Source organism: Microcaecilia unicolor, unplaced genomic scaffold, assembly GCF_901765095.1.
Source record: "Microcaecilia unicolor unplaced genomic scaffold, aMicUni1.1, whole genome shotgun sequence".
In the NCBI taxonomy this organism is placed as follows: Eukaryota; Metazoa; Chordata; class Amphibia; order Gymnophiona; family Siphonopidae; genus Microcaecilia; species Microcaecilia unicolor.
In genome coordinates this window covers 16,411-38,168 of record NW_021963894.1, presented here as the reverse complement: position 1 = coordinate 38,168, position 21,758 = coordinate 16,411, and the positions used below count along the sequence as shown (strand labels likewise).

Below are 21,758 nucleotides of genomic sequence, written 5' to 3'. Positions count from 1 at the left end.
CGCGAGCTAGCGCCGAAACACAGCTCTGTTGAGTCGTTGTCACTTCTCTTGCAATAAAGAATTGTTTCTTTATAGACGTCTCCTCCGATTTTAGAAGAGCCTACCTTTCCTACTTCTTGCTTCTGCATTATATGGAGAGTGCCAGAGCGGTGGAGGGAAATTTCAGGAGCACTACCCATATCTTCTGCCTGCACTCCATCTAAACCAACCCTATGTGTGAGGAATTTCATGCCCAGACACTTTTAAATTTGTTACAAAATATCATTTCCTGTAGTGTCCTCTTTCTCCCTATTCTATTTCAACATTCAGCATGAAGTAGAGTTGCACAGGCACAGAAATTTCATCCATCCCTGCCCATCCCCAATGGAATCTAACCCATACCCACCCGAACCTGCTAAGATCCATTTCTTCCCTCCCATCCCCCACAATTAATCTCCTCCATCCCTACCCATACTTGCAGGAAATGACGCTATTCTTTACTTTGCTCTCGGTCATCTGTTTCTCCCAACCCCAACAGCCTCCCGTGATTTTGGATGATTTTCACTATTCAGCCAATGAGTGTTCCAAGCCTCAGTCTGGTGCTCCATTGCCTCTCTCATACGTTTCTCCGTACACTTTCTGGTGCTCCAAGTGGCTCTTTTAATGATTCCAAGTCTCATTAAAGAGGTCACCATAGATTTTAGAAACATAGAAACGATGATGGCAGATAAAGGCCATATGACCCATCCAGTCTGCCCAATCCTCTGTAACCCCTAATTTGTCCTGTTCCTAGAGATCCCACATGCTTTATCCCATGCCTTTTTCAATTCTGGAATAGTCCTCGACTCCACCACCTCCACCGGGAGGCCATTTCCACGCTTTCCACCACCCTTTCTGTGAAATAATACTTCCTCAGGTTGCTCCTAAGCCTATTCCCTCTCAACTTCGTTGTATGCCCCCTCATTCCAGAGCTCTCCTTCATTTGAAAAAGGCTCTCTTCCTGTATATAAATGCTGTTTATCTTTCTGCCCTCTCCCAAGTATAAAGTTACTATTTACCTGCAAGCTGGAATGTCCAGCACTCCAGAGAATATGGTCCTAACACCACCAGGTGGAGAGACAGAAAGACACAGAAGGCTATAGTAATAATATGAGAATAATCAATAATGTTTATTATTACACTTACCATCAGGAATACAATTAGACTACATAATAGAATTAATTAATTCTCATATGAGACAGCAGCCAGGACACAAACGTGACCTCTGACATTAGCTCTCTGGTTGTCTCTCTCCATAATTCTCCTTTTATACTCTTTCTCCCATAGACTAGTATTGGAAGTACAACGTCAGCATTTCTCTCATTCTAGCAAATTCTATCTTTACAGAAGCAAAGTTCTTCATAACATATTTGCTTATCATAAGTAAAGTTAGTAAGGTTATCCTACTTTGCAAAAACCATCTTCCCAGCAACTAAAGTTGTGTCTTTTCCATTATCTGCTTTTCATGGTCAACAGCAAATTTTCCCTCTTACATTATAGTATTCTCTTGCCACATATATCTTTGTATGACTCCATATCTGCCTGTGTCTCCAACAGAAGGAGCAAGCTGACATGAGACTCACATTCTGTATAGTACTTATGATTTAGCTTCTCAGTGATTCTTAACCTGTTCATAGCCTGTTCACAGAGGAATAGCTGTGCTCATAATTCTCAGTTACTGTTGCAAAGTTATTTTATGGCTTCTATCATGTCTCCTCTCTCCCTCCTCTCTTCCAGCGTATACATGTTGAGGTTCTTAAACCTGTCCCTATAATTTTTGCATTCAAAACCGCTTACTAATTTCGTAGCTGCCCTCTGGACCGACTCCATCCTGTTAATGTCTTTCCATAATTGTGGTCTCCAGAATTGCACATAGTACTCCAAATGAGGCCTCACCAGAGATTTATACAATGGCACTATTACCTCCTTCTTTCCTGTTGGCCATGCCTCTCTTTATGCACCCAAGCATCCTTCTGGCTTTGGCCATCGCTTTTTCTACTTGTTTGAAAGCTTTAAGGTCGTCAGACACAATCATCCCCAGTCCCGCTCTTTTGTTGCACACTGAAGCACTACACCCCCTATACTGTACTGGTTCCTCGGATTTTTGCGACCCAAGTGCATGACCCTGCATTTTTGGGATTAAACCTTCGTTGCCAAATATCGGTCCATTCCTCTAGCTTCGCTAGGTCCTTCCTCATGTCATTCACACCCTCCACGGTGTCCACCCTGTTGCAGAGTTTAGTATCATCCACAAAGAGACAAACCTTACCAGACAGCCCTTCCACAATATCGCTCACAAAATACGTTAAAAAGAGCTGGCCCTAGGACTACACTTCCGTTGGAGAACTCATGAGAACTTTTTCCATCCCCACGGGAATCCTGTGGAATTCTTCCATACCTGTGCGTATCCTGCAGGTTCAACAGGATTCCCGCTATACCCATTCCCGTGCGGCTCTCTAGTGTGAAGCTAAAATTAATGTTCCTATTTGTTTATTTAAAATCTTACTATACTGCTTCTCTCTGTCATTGAAAGTTTCAGTGGCAAGTCCTCGTTTTGCAACCTGCACTTATATAAAATCCTCTTCACCACTTTACAGATGTATCCTCAGCTAATGTTTTTGGAGTTAGCAATTGATCCATTCCCTATTAATAAACATAGTTATTACATTTCTTATCACCTGTCTTCTGTAATTCATAGCATAGAATAAGCACAGTAAGTACTGGTCTTCTCTACGACACCTTGAGCAAGACCTTTGCTGAGGCATGATTGATAGGGTAAGGAATTTGATATACTGCCTTTCTATTACCACCAAAGCAGTTTTTGTACCAGTGCAATGGAGGGTAAAGTGACTGGCTCAGGATCACAGAAAGCTGTAGTAGGAATGGAACTCAATTTCCATGGTCTGCAGCCCACTGCATAAGTACATAAGTATTGCCATACCAGGACAGACCGAAGGTCCATCAAGCCAGCATCCTGTTTCCCAACAGTGGCCAATCCAGGTCACAAAACAGTACAATATATTTATGCTGCTTATCTTAGAAAAAAGCAGCAGATTTCCCCCCAAATCATTTTAATAATGGCTTATGGACTTTTCGGTTTAGGAAGCAATCCAAACATCTTTTTAAACCCCACTAAGCTAACAGCTTTTATTACATTCTCTGGCAATGAATTCCAGACTTCAATTACTTGTTGAGTAAAGAAATATTTTCTCCGATTCATTTTAAATTTACTACTTTGCAGCTTCATTGCATGTCCCCTAGTCCTAGTATTTTTGGAAAGAGTAAACAAGCTTTAGCCTTTCCTCATAGGTAAGTTATCCCATCCCCTTTATCATTTTCATCTCCTTTCTCTGTACCTTTTCCAATTCCACTGTATCTTTTTTGAGATGTGGTGACCAGAATTGCACACAATATTTGAGATGCAGTTGCACCATGGAGCGATGCAAAGGCATTATAACATCCTCATTTTTGTTTTCCATTCCTTTCCTAATAATTTCTAACATTCTATTGCTTCTTAGCCGCCGCAGCACACTGAGCAGAGGGTTTCAACATATCATCAATGATGACACCTAGATCCCTTTCCTGGTCGGTGACTCCTAGTGTGGAACTTTGCATTATGTAGCTATAGTTCGGGTTCCTCCTTCCCACATGCACCACTTTGCACTTGCTCACATTAAGCGTCATCTGTGATTTGGATGTCCAGTCTCCCAGTCTCGTAAGGTCCTCTTGTAATTTTTCACAATCCTCTGCAATTTAACAACTTTGAATAACTTGTGTTGCCAGCAAATTTAATTACATCACTAGTTACTCCCATCAAAATCATTTATAAATATGTAAAAGCAATGGTTCCAGCACAGACCCCCTGGTGAACCCCACTATCTACTCTCTCCATTGAGAATACTGACATTTAACCCTACTTTCTGTTTCTATCTTTTAACCAGCTTTTAATCCACAATAGGACACTACCTCCTATCCCATGACTCTCCAATTTCCTCTGGAGTTTTCATGAAGTACTTTGTCAATGTTTTTGAAAATCCGGATCCATAATATCCGACCAGCTCCCCTTTATCCACATGTTTGTTCACCCCTTCAAAGAAATGTAATAGATCGGTGAGGCAAGATTTCCCTTCACTAAATCCATGTTGGCTTTGTCTCATTAATCCATGCTTTTGAGTAAGCACTAACCATTAGGCTACTCCTCCACTCCACAATGCAGAGAGTCAAACAAATGCAGCATTTAGATAGCAGTTTGGAAGATATGTTTATGATATGTACATTGGTTGTCTTCATTCCAGCATAGCTGTTAGAAAGCTTGGACTCACTATTCAAAACTGTAGCCATCTCCTAACAAATGATTTATCTGCTCATCTTTAAGCTCAGTATTGGTAGCCCTTTCCATTTAAGTAGTACTTGAATATGTAATCCTAAACATCTATGGATATCTATTGGTTTAAAATTAGAACTGGGATATATGCAGTCCTCCTCAATGAAGACATTTATTTGGGTAACAGCTGGATTTCATCACCATCGGGATAAATTTTGGCCCCCACCTTTAAACCAGTGACAGCATTCAAATGAATGGTTCCCGAGTATAATATCAGAAAGGACCTGCAGAGCGGGGGATCTACCTCAGAAAGGGGTATGAGCATGGCTAAACATGGACCCCTTGCACTCATCTGTTGATTGGCTGCAATTTACACCACCTGCCCTAGCCCTGCCTGTATGTAAACAAATACATTCTGGCTGGGCATCGAGTTGTTCAACAAAAATGTAGCCATTAAAGAGTTGGGTGCCTTCTTCTAGGTGTCCCAGTGCTATGCAGTGAAAACCTATTCTATCATGGCACCTAAGTGCCCAGATTCTGTTATGGAATACTAGTGTTAGCTCTTTTTGGAGCATCCTGTTACACCAGCTATAGACCTGATATAACTGCAGGTCCCAAATGTGGCAAGGGTGTCCATTACTATATTCTGGGCCCTTTTACCAAGCTGCGGTAAAAGGGGGCCAGCGCTGGCATCGTCATTTGTTTTACATACACACTGAGGCCCCTTTTACTTCAGCTGGCAAAAGGGAAGTCTTGCCTCCTGCAGGAAATGGCCATGTGGCAAGTAAAGCACTTGTCATGCAGCCATTTCGAGGGGTAGCCCTTACCGCCACCCATTGAGGTGGTAGTAGGGCTCCCGCGTTAACCCGGTGGAACTGGGCAGTGCACGGCACTTTCCCGATTACTGCCAGGTACATTCTGGCACTACAAAAATAAATTTTTGTAGCTCCAGAAATGGTGGCATCTACAGGTGGGATGTACCGCCGGGCTACCACAGCAGCCCGGCAGTACTTCATATTTAGCGAGCAGTAAGCCTACATTGGGCTTACCGCACAATAGTAAAAGGAGCCCTCTGTAAGGTATGCAGTAACTGGAAGCCCCCGCCTACGCATCTCCATGCTCCACCCATGCGAACGCCTCTTGCATTTACATGCTATGCTACTCACGTATAGTGACGCAGAATAGTGCTTAGGTGCAGAGGCGTAGCCAGGGGTCGCCAGGGGGAGTGACCACTACCCCCAAATGGACTTCCGATGGCGCCTATTTTTCACACGATCTGTCCACATTTGAAATATGTGCCGGCACCTTCAGCAGTCCGCTCTCCACCTCCCCCCACGCTGTGCTACGCTTCTGCTTAGGTGTTCTTCTGCCACTTAATACGCTCAAGGGAAAGGGGTAACCTTGGGTGCCCTGTCAAAGAATTGCTCTTTAATTAGGCCCAAATTTTTGAAAAATAACTATACTGGCTTCTTTTTCAGTACAGAGTTCAATTTAAAATACTTGTTCTAACTCATAAATGATATATATAGGCCTTCCCAAATATTGGCAAAGCTAACCTTTCTATATTCCCTATCTCGTTATTTGTGATCTATAAATGACCATCAAACCCATTTAGCCAATCCTAAACAAGCCTACTATGAGGCTACAGGGAAGAGTGCCTTTTATTTTCAGGCCCCCTTCCTCTGGAATAATCTCCCGTTATTCATTCGATGTGCACCAGTTTTAAAGAAATTCAAAGTGCATCTTAAGACACACCTTTTCACCATGGCATTTCCTAAACTACCAGGACTTCCTGGAGGGAGAAGTGTTAGGCATCTTTGTTTTTAATGAAAGTAGGATGATTGTTTCTTAATGTAACTGCTGACTTTCCTATATTTACCATGAAGAGAGGCTGAGAAGGCTAGGGCTTTTCAGCTTGGAGAAGAGACGGCTGAGGGGAGATATGATAGAAGTGTATAAAATAATGAGTGGAATGGATCGGGTGGATGTGAAGCGACTGTTCACGCTATCCAAAAATACTAGGACTAGAGGGCATGAGTTGAAGCTACAGTGTGGTAAATTTAAAACGAATCGGAGAAAATTTTTCTTCACCCAACGTGTAATTAGACTCTGGAATTCGTTGCCGGAGAACATGGTACGGGCGGTTAGCTTGACGGAGTTTAAAAGGGGTTAGATAGATTCCTAAAGGACAAGTCCATAGACCGCTATTAAATGGACTTGGAAAAATTCCGCATTTTAGGTATAACTTGTCTGGAATGTTTTTACGTTTGGGGAGCGTGCCAGGTGCCCTTGACCTGGATTGGCCACTGTCGGTGACAGGATGCTGGCTAGATGGACCTTTGGTCTTTCCCAGTATGGCACTACTTATGTACTTATGTACTTATGACATTCCTTTCTTATTAATTTCTAATTATTATTATATTCATCGTTTTGATTATGCTGTAAATAAAGCAATAAGAACATTTAATAAACATAATAAATAAGTTAGCACTTGATGCAGATCACATAAATGATTTTGATTATCAACCAGCTAATTTTATCCAGCACAATCTCTGAACATCTCTATATATCTGCAGGCCACTGTTACGCAAGATAGTGATTACAGAAACCAGAAATGGAGTGCCATATCTACCTTAACCATACCTGCAGGAATAAAATGGACGCCGGCAACTTCACCTGTGTTGGCATAAACCGTGGTGGATTCACCAACAAGTCAACATTCTTGCGAGTTGTAGGTAAGCAGGCCCTTAAGGGCAATATTTTATTTATTTATTTATTTATTTTATTTGTTACATTTGTATCCCACATTTTCCCCACCTTTTGGTAGGGTAATGGAATGACCAGTATTCCCTAAGGGTTTTGTTACATTGGCACTGGGTAACCTGGGAAGGTTCCAATCTCACAATAGTTTTCAACATCCAAGCAGGTAATTGTCAGTTTAATCCAATCAACATAAACCAAGACTTATAACCTAAAAGTCCCATCTAGTATTCACTTGCTACCCTTGTTTCTGGTGCAATTTTAGATTTCATGCCCAGGTAACTAAGCAGTTCTTTAGTTTACAGTCAGTTCATGGTTCCTATGTTCTCCTGTAGTAAGGTAGTCTTTTGGTTTTAAGACTGTAGCGCTTGATTCCATAGGGCAATCAAGGCTTTTATCTGGCTCACAGTGATGTAAGACACAACAAATATTGCAACTGAGTAAAGGTCCACTATGATGAGGGATATTTTCAAAGTGGGTTTATTGAGGATTATTATTAGTGAGAGGGTTCACTGTAGATTATGTTTATTGGGTGTCTATAAGGACAATCAAGCTCAGGGATAAGTGGGTGAGGGTAGGGTGAGGTCTTCCCACCCATGGCAGCAACAGCATATCACCAGGGCTGGTGCAAGGAGAAAAGGGGCTCTGGTGGACCTTTAGCCTTGTGTGCACCCAGTTCATTTTCAAGCCCTTAGGGCCACCCCTTAAATTCTGATAAATAACTCAACAGTTATGATTATCGCAACACCATTCCTCGAAGAATGATGCTAGGAGTCATGTTAGAAATGTTTTTCACATGCAACACTTCTTATACATATGATAATGGCCTGTTCTAAACTCACATGTCTGTATACATGCATAAATACACATGCCAACAATAACACATATCCCCTAATACCCAGCATTCAATTTATTCACAAAGTAACATAATAATAATAATAATAACTTTATTATAACCCGTTAAATCTGTAAAAGTCTAGCGGGGAGCAAATCACATACAAAGTATCTATCTATAGCAATAATATTTTATTGCCAACAACATTCAACTTCTATAATGAAAGATTTTTAAAAATATTTTTGGGAACCTTCTGAAGCGGTTTCATTAAAGCGAGCAAATAATGGTTCACTGGCCACTATTTTTTCATCATCGGTCTCCCATATTTTCATTGCAATGTCCAAATCCTCCATGCATTTCTCGCTAGTTCTGCCTTTCCCCAATCCCACAATGCCAGTCTATAGTAAGATGAGGAGGAAAAAGAAAATTTCAGCCCCTGACTGCTTATTTACCAGGGCAAAGTCTTTTAAAAAAAATGCTTTTATAAAGACTGTCTTGTAGACACATAATCCAAAAGCTATTGTTTAAATATCCATTAACCCCATGCAAACTGAAGAGTAGAAAATCTCCTGGACCGGATGGTATTCATCCTAGAGTACTGATAGAACTGAAAAATGAGCTTGCGGAGCTACTGCTAGTGATATGCAATTATCCTTAAAATCGAGCATGGTACCGGAAGATTGGAGGGTGGCCAATGTAACGCCCATTTTAAAAAAAAGGTCAGGGGAGATCCGGGAAATTATAGACGGTGAGTCTGACGTCGGTGCCGGGGAAAATGGTAGAGGCTATTATTAAAAACAAAATTACAGAGCACATCCGAGGACATGGATTACTGAGACCGAGTCAGCACGGTTTTTGTGTGGGGAAATCTTGCCCTGACCAATTTACTTCAATTCTTTGAAGGAGTAAACAAACATGTGGACAAAGGGGAGCCGGTTGATATTGTGTATCTGGATTTTCAAAAGGCGTTTGACAAGGTACTCATGAAAGGCTACAGAGGAAATTGAAGGTCATGGGATAGGAGGAAAAGTCCTATTGTGGATTAAAAACTGGTTGAAGGATAGGAAACAGAGAGTGGGTTAAATGGGCAGTATTCACAATGGAGAATGGTACTTAGTGGGGTTCCTCAGGGGCCTGTGCTAGGACTGCTGCTTTTTAATATATTTATAAATGATTTAGATATTGGAGTAACTAGCGAGGTAATTAAATTTGCTGATGACACAAAGTTATTCAAATGTGTTAACTCGTGACAGGATTGTGAAAAATTACAGAAGGACCTTACAAGACTGGGCGGCTAGATGGCAGATGACGTTTAATGTGAGCAAGTGCAAGGTGATGCATGTGGGAAAAAAGAACCCGATTTATAGCTACGTCATGCAAGGTTGCATGGTTAGGAGTTACGGACCAAGAAAGGATCTGGGTGTCATCATCGATAATACACTGAAACCTTCTGCTCAGTGTGCTGCTGCGGCTCTGAAAGCGAATAGAATGTTGGGTATTATTAGGAAAGGTATGGAAAACAGATGTGAGGATGTTATAATGCCGTTGTATCGCTCCATGATGCGACTGCACCTTGAGTATTGTGTTCAATTCTGGTCCGCCGCATCTCAAGAAAGATATAGTGGAACTGGAAAAGGTGCAGCGAAGGGCGACTAAAATGATAGCGGGGATGGGACGACTTCCTTATGAAGAAAGATTAAGGAGGCTAGGGCTTTTCAGCTTGGAGAAGAGACGGCTGAGGGGAGACATGATAGAGGTATATAAAATAATGAGTGGAGTGGAGCGTCTGTTCACGCTTTCCAAAAATACTAGGACTAGGGGGCATGCAATGAAACTACAGTGCAGTAAATTTAAAACCAATCGGAGAATAAGTTTCTTCACCCAACGCGTAATAAACTCTGGAATTCATTGCCAGAGAACGTGGTGAAGGTGGTTAGCTCGGCAGAGTTTAAAAAGGGGTTAGACAGTTTCCTGAAGGACAAGTCCATAAACCGCTACTAAATGTACTTGGGAGAAATCCACAATTCCAGGAATACATGTATAGAATGTTTGTACGTTTGGGAAGCTTGCCAGGTGCCCTTGACCTGGATTGGCCGCTGTCGTGGATAGGATGCTGGGCTCGATGGACCCTTGGTCTTTTTCCAGTGTGGCATTACTTATGTACTTATGTACCTTCAGCTCCTGTATTCTATGCATGTCTTCTAAAATTTCTGCATACCATTAACCCAGAATCCCAGAATTCTCCAGAAGGAGGTCACTGAAATTCTTGATAGTATAATGGCTGAACTAGTGTAACTTTTACAAGTTTGACTAGTCTGATAGAAAGAGAAGATCTGAACTCATCAAAGTTCTTTACGTTCTAGGTGTTCACTTCAAAAAACAACTACTCATGATCTATTTCTTTTATGTCCTTCAGATCAAGGTTATATACATCTCTACGCACTACAAAACCAAACCCAGGAGGTGAAGGTGGGAGAAGGCTTGACACTGAGAGTACTTATTGATGCATACCCCAGACCTCTTGACTGGAGCTGGAGACATAAAAATCTAATGGTGGATAACAATATATCTGAGCATAAGACAGTGATGACAGGTCTTGACAACAGGTACCATTTCATTGGTTGGAATCCTGGCTTTTAATTTAAATAAAATAAATTGTATGAGATATCACTGATTAATGAAGTGCTCTGAGGTCCTTTTAGTCTTTAAGCATTGCTAAACGTCCTACTTGCACATAGGAAGCATTTGATTGCCCTCTTGGTGTCCTACAGGGAAAATCCTTATTGAAAGGACCTATGGATGGCTTCAGATGAGTTACAGCTATTGTGCCATAGGCTTAACCATATGGTTAGGACTTTACCATAAGGACTACATCGACATAGAGTCCATTCCCATACAATACACTTGGGCTACTGTTAAATTGGGTTGTTTTACCATAAATCGGTTTATTTTAGCAAAGGGTCCTCATTGCATAAAACCCAACTTATGCTAAAATAACCTTACTTAACAGTAGCCTACATTGCTAACTTCCTCCCTTAGAGGAAGTTTTTCAAACTCATTACTACTACTACTACTACTTCTAACATATTTATGGAGCTACAAAGTGTACAAATCACATGAGAGATTGTCGTTGCTCTGTGGAGCTTACAAGTTAATCAGAACAGTCGGACAAGACATGGAAGAGTTTGGGGAGAATCAGGGAAAGGAGTTAAAGTTTCAAAGGTTAGTTAACATATACAATGTAACTGAAGACGGGGACCAAATTTCTTATTTGGTAACACTGTGAAAATTGAACCTTTGCCCCCAAAGGAAATGGAATGGTTGGGTGAAGGGCTGAGGAGAGAATTTAGGTTGGATCAGTGAATTCGTCAAAAGAATGCCCTAGATTCCAACACAATGCTACAATTTTTCTTATACCAAACTCTGAGAATACCATACCCAGACAATTAGGAATTACCTGGGTAAATTGTCCTGTCTGAAATGGTTGTCCACTACCCAATGAAAAAGAATGTATAGAATACTGGATTTAACATGCCTAACTGCCATCAGTTGGGCACGAGGATTCACACCAGATTTCAGCAGACATAAGCCTTGCGTCAAACTTGAGTGCAGGAATCTGTACTTAGTGCTATTCTATAAAGGTTACTTAGCGCTAAGCAACCTTTATAGAAACTGGCATTTAGTGCAGAACTTAACAGCACCTAACTTTGGGCGCCATTTACTGAATCTGGTCCATAGTCTAAATATCTAGATGGAACGGTGAGGTGGCCAGTACTGTCCGATAGTTACAATATTTAGCCCCTGTTCCAGATAGCTTATCCGGATAGTTCTTATCACAGTTTTTTTTTGTCCTAAGTTATCGGTGAGATTATCTGGATAATGGGGCTGAAAATTGCTGCTATCTGGATCAATTGTGTCTGCACCCCTGACTCTACCCCTACACCACCCTGGTACTATCTCAACCGCATTTATCCGAGTAGCAGGTGCTGCTATTCAAATGCTGCCAGTAGCCTATTCTTATGTTCTTTTTATAACCCACTCATTTGTGGTCCTATCCACTCAGATTTTCAGACATGTCAGGAGGGACATGAGGATTCTGAAAGACGTGAGTTTTTCCTTTGGATCCTTGTATACAAGTGGACTGTGGACTCGTGCATACATTTCCTGGAAAATAGACTTCTTCAATTCTAGATGGAACTTCTTATTTCATTTCCCTTCCTTTCAGATATGAGTGCACCTCCTTCGAGTCGACTGAAGGATACTGAAAGTGGATCGTACACTCTTTATGTTGCAAACTCTGAAACCAATGCTTCAATTTACTTTAATGTCTTCCTGCACCGTAAGTCTTTTGTCAGGGTGAAGCGCACCAGGATTGCAAATAAAAGTTGCATAATTTTAAGGGATGGACTAACCTGGAGGACCATTGTGAGGATAGTGGCGGTATTAATTAAACTATCTTGAACCACTTCTTTCTAAACCCTGCCAAATACAGTATGTCTGTCTGATGTTAAAATTTGTTCTAAAAATAAACCCTCTTACAACAGTTGGTAATTAACAAAGACCCACATATCTAGCATTACTCATTGAGTGGAAGCCCAAAGAAGCACAGATCAATTAAACTCATTCTTTCCTAAGCTTTTCTAGTTATGAACTGATCACAGTAACCATATTTTGTATGCTGTAAAGGCCTCATGTTATCATCTGACTCAGCCTGTATTCTGCACCTTTTTCTCAAAATATTTTTTTACATTTGAGGTTGGCAGACCACTATCATGGCCCAATTAGATTACTGCAATTATTTGTGCATTGTCCTGCCCAAGCAGCAGTTGAGGATGTTTAGAGTTAATACAGAATATTGCACCATGGTCCTGCAGGAACTTATGCTCAGGGACCTGATTTCTGCTGAATCAGAAGAACTTCATTGGTTGCTGTAGCTTTCTAGTTGGCTATGTTTTTTGAATCTTGAAGTTGACGCACTACAGTATTGTGCTCTAGAACTCTCTCACTTAATCAAGATCTCTTGTTATGTAGTCCAAGTCCAAGGAAGTGACCCTGTGGGGACACCATGAGAAAAGCATGTTCATGTGGTCCCACCCCTATTGAACTTCCTCCCAAAAGACCTTCAAAAACCTGAGCTATACTTGGGGTTTCAGAAAAAATGCAAAATTTGACTCTTTGAGCAGGATAGCAAAGGATGTGGGCTGCTTCCATTTTTATTTTTGTTGAGGGTGTGTTCTAGTTTGATGATGTTTGTTGCTTGCACAGACAAATTTAGTGTGTGTGCATAAAAACAGAAGGAGATTGCCCAAAATAGAATTGATCAGGGTAGCAGGCAAGTCCAGGCCTCGCTAGATAAAGACATGTGGGGATGCAAAAGATATTGTCCTACTGAAACAAATTTATGTTTAAGTCCTGAGGCAGCACCATTACCAGCCTGCTACTGGGGCTGCAATCTCCAGGGGTAGAGAAAGAAGTGAAGCATTGGATGTTGTGAAAAATGGCCACAGCTACGGCGAAGAAAGGTCTCGGCTGTGGCTGGTGACAGTGACCCAGTCCCCAGTACAGTGAAAAAAAGTGAAGCAGCAGTAGTGATAAAGGCCCAGGGGGCTGCTGCTGGAAACCCAAGCCCCAGCTGTAGGGGAAGACTAGACCTAGTAGAATAAGGTGGTGGGAACTGGGAAGAGGAAAAGGGGAGCAGGAAATGCTGGAAAAGATAAGAGAGAAGGGAATACAAGGAGGAGAAAATTCAGGGGAAGGAAGTGGAAGGGCAATGCAAGAAGAATTAGGTTCAAGAGGGAGGGAAGCATGAAAGCTAGAGTATAGCAGGGAAGAGAGGTGAAGAGAGGGATGGAAAAGGAGTTATAGAAGAAAGTGTAAGGAAAAGGGGGAAGAACTGAGTGTAAGGGGAAAGGCAGGGATTGAAGCTAAATGCTAGGAGGAGGAGAGTAACAAGGAGGAAGGGGAAGGGAAGGGAGAATAGAAAGGTTAGTTCGAGGGAGAAGGGATGGAAGGGTAAGAGCAAAAAAAAGAGAAAGTAGAAAGGAAAGTGGAGTGATAGAGTCTGAATGAATGGCAGGAAGGAGGAATGGAATGATAGTATGGAGAGAGAGGGAGTGCAGGGGAAGGAGGGGGAATGGGAGGGGAACAGCACAAGGATAGATGGGAGGTTGAGGAAGTGAGTGTGGAGAGAGCAAAGGGAGAGAATATTTAGAGTCAGAAACACACACTGGTTACTACACAGGTTGACACACATACTGAGGTATCCCCACAATACTCATCTATACTCCCACAGATACAAACATGCACTCCATAACACTCACACACACCAGCAGTGACCACACATACCCTGTCTCCCTCTAGCCTCACAGCCACTGCCATGCTTTGAGATAGTGTTTCTTTGTCTTTTCCCACCAAAACACTTAGAAGACATGCCTTTCTGCCAGCAGAGGAAGGAAAAAACTTGCCATTGCATGCACTTTTCTATTGTTTAGGAACTCTCTGCTCTCCTTTGATCGCTTCTCCTGGGAAGTAGTGTATCTCCTATTTTTCCCTTCTGCACTGACAATTATCCCATATGTACAAGGCACCTTGTATATCCCTTGCGATTTAGCTTCCTGTTTGTAAATAATAGCCTCAGATTAAATTAACATCAGGTCTAGTAGGTATTAAATATCAACCAGTTAGTGACCTCTTGCTAAGTACTATGGAAGGAGGATGAGTTTTCCTTTCTGTTATATGAGTTCCGTAACCACTCATTGCATATGAAGATAAATATGCAACCAGCAGCAGTGAGCATTTTGCTGACCACCATCGGTGTTATTCCAGATATTCAATGCCAGGCCACGTCCAGCTTCAACATGAATATCCAATTTATGCGGCACCGGATAACACATGGTCGATATTCGGAACGTAATCGGCTGTGGGTTGCCGCATAAAGATAGCACTAGTTTTATGTGGTCCATTTATGGGTTACCTGACCAGTTTAGTTCTGCCTCCAGAATGCCCCCAAAATAGCAGGTGTTCACTTAGGCACTAACCACTAATTTTCAGCAGAGATAACTATCTAAGTGCTGCTGAAAATTAGTGGATAGCCATGAACAAGTGATTTAACCAGTCAGTGACCATTTCTGGCCAGTTAGATCAATTTGAATATCAACCAGATGATGTTCGTTTATATATCCCCAGATTCTAGCACGCTTAGACATTCACATCAAAATCCAGGTGGATTCTAACAATGCATGTAGCTTAATAAGCTTAACAAGATAATGAGCACTGATAACAGCACTTAACAAGCAATAATGAGCATTAATTGGCATTGATTAGAATTTACGCACACAACTCACTAAGCGTATTCTGTAATGAAGTGCACTGAACTTCTAACGTGTGCACGCAAAAGGGGGTGTGGTTATGGCCGGGGAAATGGGCCTTTTTGTGGGCGTTCTGAAATTTACGTGAGCAGTTATAGAATATGGCCCAGTGCACATAAATGTACATGCCAGGACTTATGCTATGTTTTCCTTGGTGTGAATGGATGCACGTAGGTTTAGGCGCTGAGATATCAACTCAGTGTATTTTATAATTGGTGCCTAAATCTAGGTGCTGATTTTAGAATATACTGAGTCGGCACTGATTTCAATGCCAATTTTTTAGGCACCTGATATAGAATCTCCCCCATAGGACCCAACGTTCAAAACCATTTAACTGGGTAGGAGAGGCTCCTAACTGGTTAAGTGACACTCAGCTGCCTTTCTGGGGATATTCAATGGCAGTTACGTTACCCCAATAGTGCCGTTGAATATCCCCTCTAACTACAAAAATGGAAAACAGGTATTTTGTCAGTGGTCTGGAGACAGTGTCGCCACATATCTGCTAACATGCCAATATTCAGCCCTTAACCGGATAAAAAGCAATCCTATCTTTGTCCGGTTTACCTTATCTGGTTAAGAGCTAAATATTGGCTCATACCAAGATAAGCATCAGCTGGCCACACACACAGGTATACAGTGCTGGTGACTGGACATGGCCCAACATTGAATATCTGGATGTAAAGCTATCAGCACTAAAAAATCGCTGACCACCACCAGCTGAACATTTAGGGGTCCTTTTACTAAGGTGCACCCGCAAAAAAGACCTTTTAGCACGCGCTAACGATAGAGACACCCATTATATTCCTATGGGCGTCTCTAGCATTTAGTGTGCACCAAAAATGCTAGCGCATCTTAGTAAAAGACCCCCTTCAATATCTCTGATTCAGACCCACAACTAATAGGTCTGAATTGGAGATATTCAGCACTTAACCGCATAAGCAACACCGCTTAAAGATAGGACTGAATTTTATGCAGTTTTATTTGACCGCTAAATTTAGGTGTTAAGCGCCGAATATCGGCACTTAAAGGCATAAGTGCCGGCTCTACCCCTGGACCACCCACAAAACAGCTGGCTTTGAGTTTAGCAGTCTCTGGTGATATTCAGCTGGACTTACCTGTCAAATGCCAACTACACATGAGCATATAGCCCCAAACAAGTGAATTCACCAACCAGGAGCTGTTTCTGGCTGATTAAATAGCTTCAAATATCAACCCCTATATTTTCATGTGTATGCTCTGTTACAAATTTATTTATTTATTTATTTATTTATTAGGATTTATTTACTGCTTTTTTGAAGGAATTCACTCAAGGTGGTGTTCAGGAAGAATAACTCAAACATAAGCAATAGAGAATTACAGCAGTAAAAATATTCAAATAACAATACAAAGTATGGCATGGTTTACTACTTGCAATGTCAACACAATACATAATAGAACATTTTAATAGACAGTGTAGGGTATAAGCAAAGACAGAACATATAGATAGGTAAGAGAGTAAGAGGAGTTAGAAAATAAGGGGACTAATTTAAAGAAAATTGCACATGAGGTCAGAGCGGTGATTAAATATTATCTCAGCTATGTTATGTTACATTATGGGCCTGGATATGACATAATTTTTTGAATTTGGCGGGCTTGATGGCGTCTTTGTACATACCTTAGCATTTTAGCAGTATAGGGGCTCCTTTTACTAAGCAGCGGTAAGCCCAACGTGGGCTTACTGCTTGCTAAACAGGAAGTACTATCGGGCTACCACAGCAGCCCAGTGGTACTTCCCACCCCTAGCGCACCTTCATATCCGGAGCTACAAAAATAAATAAGTACCCGTCGGTAATCGAGCAGTGCCACGCGCTGCCTGGTTACCTCTGGGTTACTGCGGGAGCCCTTACTGCCACCTCAATGGGTGTCAGTAAGGCTCCCCCCCGAAATGGCTACGCAGCAAGTGCTTTACTTGCCACACTGCCATTTCCTGCGGGAAAGAGAGACTTCCCTTTTACCTGCTGCGGTAAACACGTGAAAATCACGTGCCGATGCCAGCACAAGCGCCCTTTTGCCTCAGCTTGGTAAAAAGGGCTCTTGGTTTAGTACAGGGGCGTAGCTATGGGTGGGCCTGGGTGGGCCCAGGCCCACCCAATCTTGGATCAGGCTCGCCCAAGTGACAATGACTGGAACGGTGACTTTTACCCGAAGTCGCAACGATGAACAGGCAGGCAGCGCTGCGGTAGTAAAAGCAACAAGGAGACTGGTTCGACTCTCCATCCTTCACTTCCCTCCTTCTGCGTCCCGCCCGAAAGGAAATGACGTCAGAGGAAGGCGGGACGCAGAGGGAGGGAAGTGAAGGACGGAGAGTCAAACCAGTCTCCTTGCTGCTTTTACTACCGCAGCGCTGCCTGCCCGTTCGTCGCTGCGACTTCGGGAGTAGACTGGAACGGAAATTGGCTTGCCTTGGAGATGCTATGAAGGGGGAGGGGGGACACGCTGGATAGAAGGGGAAGGGGATGGACAGAAACAGGATGGGCAGGGGAGAGGGAGAATTGCTGGACAACAGGGATGGATGGAGGGAAAAGGGGAGAGGAAATTTGCTGGAGATGCATGGCTGGAGGAGAGGGCAGGGGAGAATGGAGAGTTGCTGGACATGGAGCGGAGGGCAGGGGAAAGAAGAAAATTGCTGGACAGAATGGATGGAGCGGAAAGGGGAGAGTGGAAATTTGCTGGAGATGCATGGCTGGAGGAGAGGGCAACGGAGAATGGAGAGTTGCTGGACATGGAGCGAGGGCAGGGGAAAGAAGAAAATTGCTGGACATGAATGGATGGAGCGGAAAGGGGAGAGAGGAAATTTGCTGGAGATGGATGGCTGGAGGAGAGGGCAGGGGAGAATGGAGAGTTGCTGGACATGGAGCGGAGGGCAGGGGAAAGAAGAAAATTGCTGGACATGAATGGATGGAGCGGAAAGGGGAGAGTGGAAATTTGCTGGAGATGCATGGCTGGAGGAGAGGGCAGGGGAGAATGGAGAGTTGCTGGACATGGAGCAGAGGGCAGGGGAAAGAAGAAAATTGCTGGACATGAATGGATGGAGCGGAAAGGGGAGAGAGGAAATTTGCTGGAGATGGATGGCTGGCGGAGAGGGCAGGGGAGAATGGAGAGTTGCTGGACGAATGGATGGAGGGAGGGGAGAGAAGTCAGGAAGGAGGTGCACATGGATAGGGGATGGAAGAGAGGAGAAATGCTGGACATGGATGGAGTGGAGGGCAGGGAAGAGAGGAGAAATGTTGGACAAGGATGGAGGTAAGGAAAGACAAAGGAAGGAGATGCACATGGAAGGGAAGGGAGAGAGAAGAAATGCTGGACATGGATGGAGGGAAGGGAAGACAGTGGAAGTAGATGCACATGGATGGAGGGGAGTGAGGAGAAATGCTGGATATGGATGGAGGGAAAACTGCTGAGTTTAAGGGCTGGTTTGGAACACGTTGAGGGCAGATACTGAAACTCGAGGAAGGATAGGGACAGGGCTACAGATGGTAGACAGGACGCATAAGGACACAGGAGTATGGTGGACATGGTGAGTGAAAAAATATCAAATGGAAAGAAGACACTGCGTAAAACAGAAGACACTGGGACCAAAGCGAATAGATCAGACAACAAAGGTAGAAAAAAGTATTTTATTCAGAATTTATTAATTTGAATATGTCATCTTTTGGAAATGTGCATCTGTGATATTTGCATGTAAGTTTAAATTTTTCTGATATTGCTGCATGCTGAGTCTGACCTCTTGAGTTAACTTTCCAGTTCAGTATTTTGCCTTCATATTTTTTGATTTCTAGTTCCTTGTGTCATGTCTGTTGTGTCATGTGTTTTTCAAGTGTGATCAAGGTGCAGTATTCTGCTAGCATGTAGTATTCGCAGCCCTTTTTGTTTTTCTTTTTTTCACGAGGTAGTGTATTGGTTTTAGAGCCTAGTGTAATTACAGTTCTGCCTTTTCAAGCATAAGGTTGTAGCTCATCCTGTCCTTGGAATTAGTGCTGTTATGGTTTTAAAGATATGAGTGTGTTTTTGCACAAGTTTGTGTATAGCATTTTGCAGTGGAGAGATTGTGGGATAATGTAATTATATTTAAAAATATCAATTTTTCCATTAAGTATGTATGTGGTTATATTGATGCCGGGCAGCTGTTGGGCAGACTACTTAGAAATCCATCATCAAGTGAATTCTTAGGCATTATTTTGTAGGATCCCAAGAGACACTACTCATACTTATATAGACAGTGCGTGCCCACCCATATTAGCTCTGGGCCCACCCAAAATCTCAGGTCTGGCTACGCCACTGGTTTAGTATTTCACTACTTCAATCCTGCAATGACTCATACCTAATTTTCCTCTTCTTTAGTGTGTGACCCCTGAGGCAGATGGGTGTTTACCGTCGAAACATGGCCCCATGTTGGGTCTGCTATAAGAGTGGTGCCTAATAAAGAGTTATATACTACCCACCAGGCTGTGAAAGTCGTTTTGGTTCACCCCTACTTCTGGACTTGCCTAGACTTTACATAACATGTTATGTTACGTTATGTTCTGTCTTGAGATGTTTGATTTTGGAAATCTGTATCAGTGGGCCTGGGTGGGCTGGGGTCCACCCATTTAGGGCTCAGGCCCACCCAACAGTAGCTGGTGAGGATCCCAAGCTCCGCCAGCTGAAGACTTCCCCCTGATGGTAACAAAAACACTGCTCAGTTTTCAGTTCATGCCTGCTGCAGACTGCCAAGGTGGAGAGAAGCATTTTCCCGCCAGCTGAGATTTTTTTTTTGAGGGGAGAGGGGGAGAACACTTGGTGCCCACTCACTTCTTGCCTAGGCCCACCCAAAATCTGCTGTCTGGCTACGCCCCTGATCTGTATACATGACCACAGAGCTAGATACGAATAGGAATTGTTTCTGATTTTCTCAAACAGAGCTGTGTCTGTTCCTGTTTATTTCAGAGCTTCCTATTGTCTCTATGAGCTTCAACTCCTCTCATGAGATTCACTGCAAAGCCTCAGGCTACCCTGCTGCAAGAATAAGATGGTATCAGTGTCCTGGACAGGTGGATAGGTAAAAGAACCCATTTATATTTTATTTCCTTTAATTAGATATACCTCCAATCACCATGTGGCAGCTAGGCGGTTAACAATAAAAAGCTCAAGATGAGCTGTAGGTAAGAGAAACAGAAGAAAAAAGAGAGAGAAAAGAAAAAAGAGGATTGTTAAGAAGTGACTGCCCAAAATTCAGCACTATTTAACTGGCCAGAATGGCTGCTGGCCAGTTAAATAGTGCTTAACCAGCTATCTTTGCTGAATATCCTTGGTTAGCAGCTAGTAGATAGACTGTTATATTGCTCAGTATAACTGGTTACCTACCTATTTCAAAGCCAGGTTAGTGGCCATATTTGGCTGCATGAAAACGCGGGATATCTTTGGCCAGTTTAAAGATATTCGGCTAAGTATGACTATCAACTTAGCTGGTTATCTTTGAACCAGAAATGGCCCGGCATTGAATATCCGTGATCAGTACCGACTGTGGGAGTTAGCCGGTCTAATTCCCAACGTTCTGCATATTGGCCCCCTGAGAGTATAGTCCCTGAATCATGAAGGAAATGCCTGACTGAAAAGCCAAGATTTCAAAAGCTTTTTGAAGGTAAAGTGTGAGGATTCAGTTTTCAGATGAGGGGGTAAAGTGTTCCAAAGTTTAGGCCCAGCTTAAGCGAAAGCCGTGGCTCGGGTGATATTGAGTCTTATAACAGAGGGAGGAGGGAGATGAAGAAGAGCTTGTTGGGAAGAACACAGGGGTCTATTATAAATAAATATCCCAGTTATAATATATTGCTTACATATGGAGTAGAGTAGCAGCTTAGTGGTTAGAGCAGTGCCTGAGAATCAGGGAGGTCAGGATTCAAATTGTGCTGCAGCTCCTTTTGAACACTGGCAAGTCACTTAGCCCTCCATTGCCTCAGACACACAATTAGATCATAAGACTTCTGGAGATGGGGTGGGGATATGCCTAGTGTACCTGAATGTACTGCATCTTGAGCTATTATTGAAAAGGCATGAACTAAATACTAAATTTTAAAAATGTGAGGTTCCCGCAAAGTCAAAAGATAGAGAGCACCATGCAAAAGACCTATTCAACTCATGGGAAACAGACTGGATATTGAAGGCCTGGCCATTTCCAGTGACTGGCATTGAATATTCGGGGGGGGGGGGGGGGGGTTATGGCCGCTATAATCGGCTAAGATAATATTCAGTGCTGGCTGGTTAAGATTATTGCTATTATTGCTATTTGGTGGCCTGATTTGTCCACTTGATTTGGCCGCTTAATTTGGTTGGCAAAGCACTGAATATTCACAGATAGCCAATTATATCGCATAAAATAACTGGTTAGCCGCTATGTGCTGACCACAAATATTCAAAGGGAGATAACTGTATATCCCAC

At 42.6% G+C, this 21,758-nt stretch overlaps 1 pseudogene; it reads left to right on the top strand.

Annotated features, from left to right (window-relative positions):
• The window catches only part of LOC115459699, a 45,933-nt pseudogene that overhangs the window by 11,583 nt on the left and 12,592 nt on the right, over nucleotides 1–21,758 (top strand).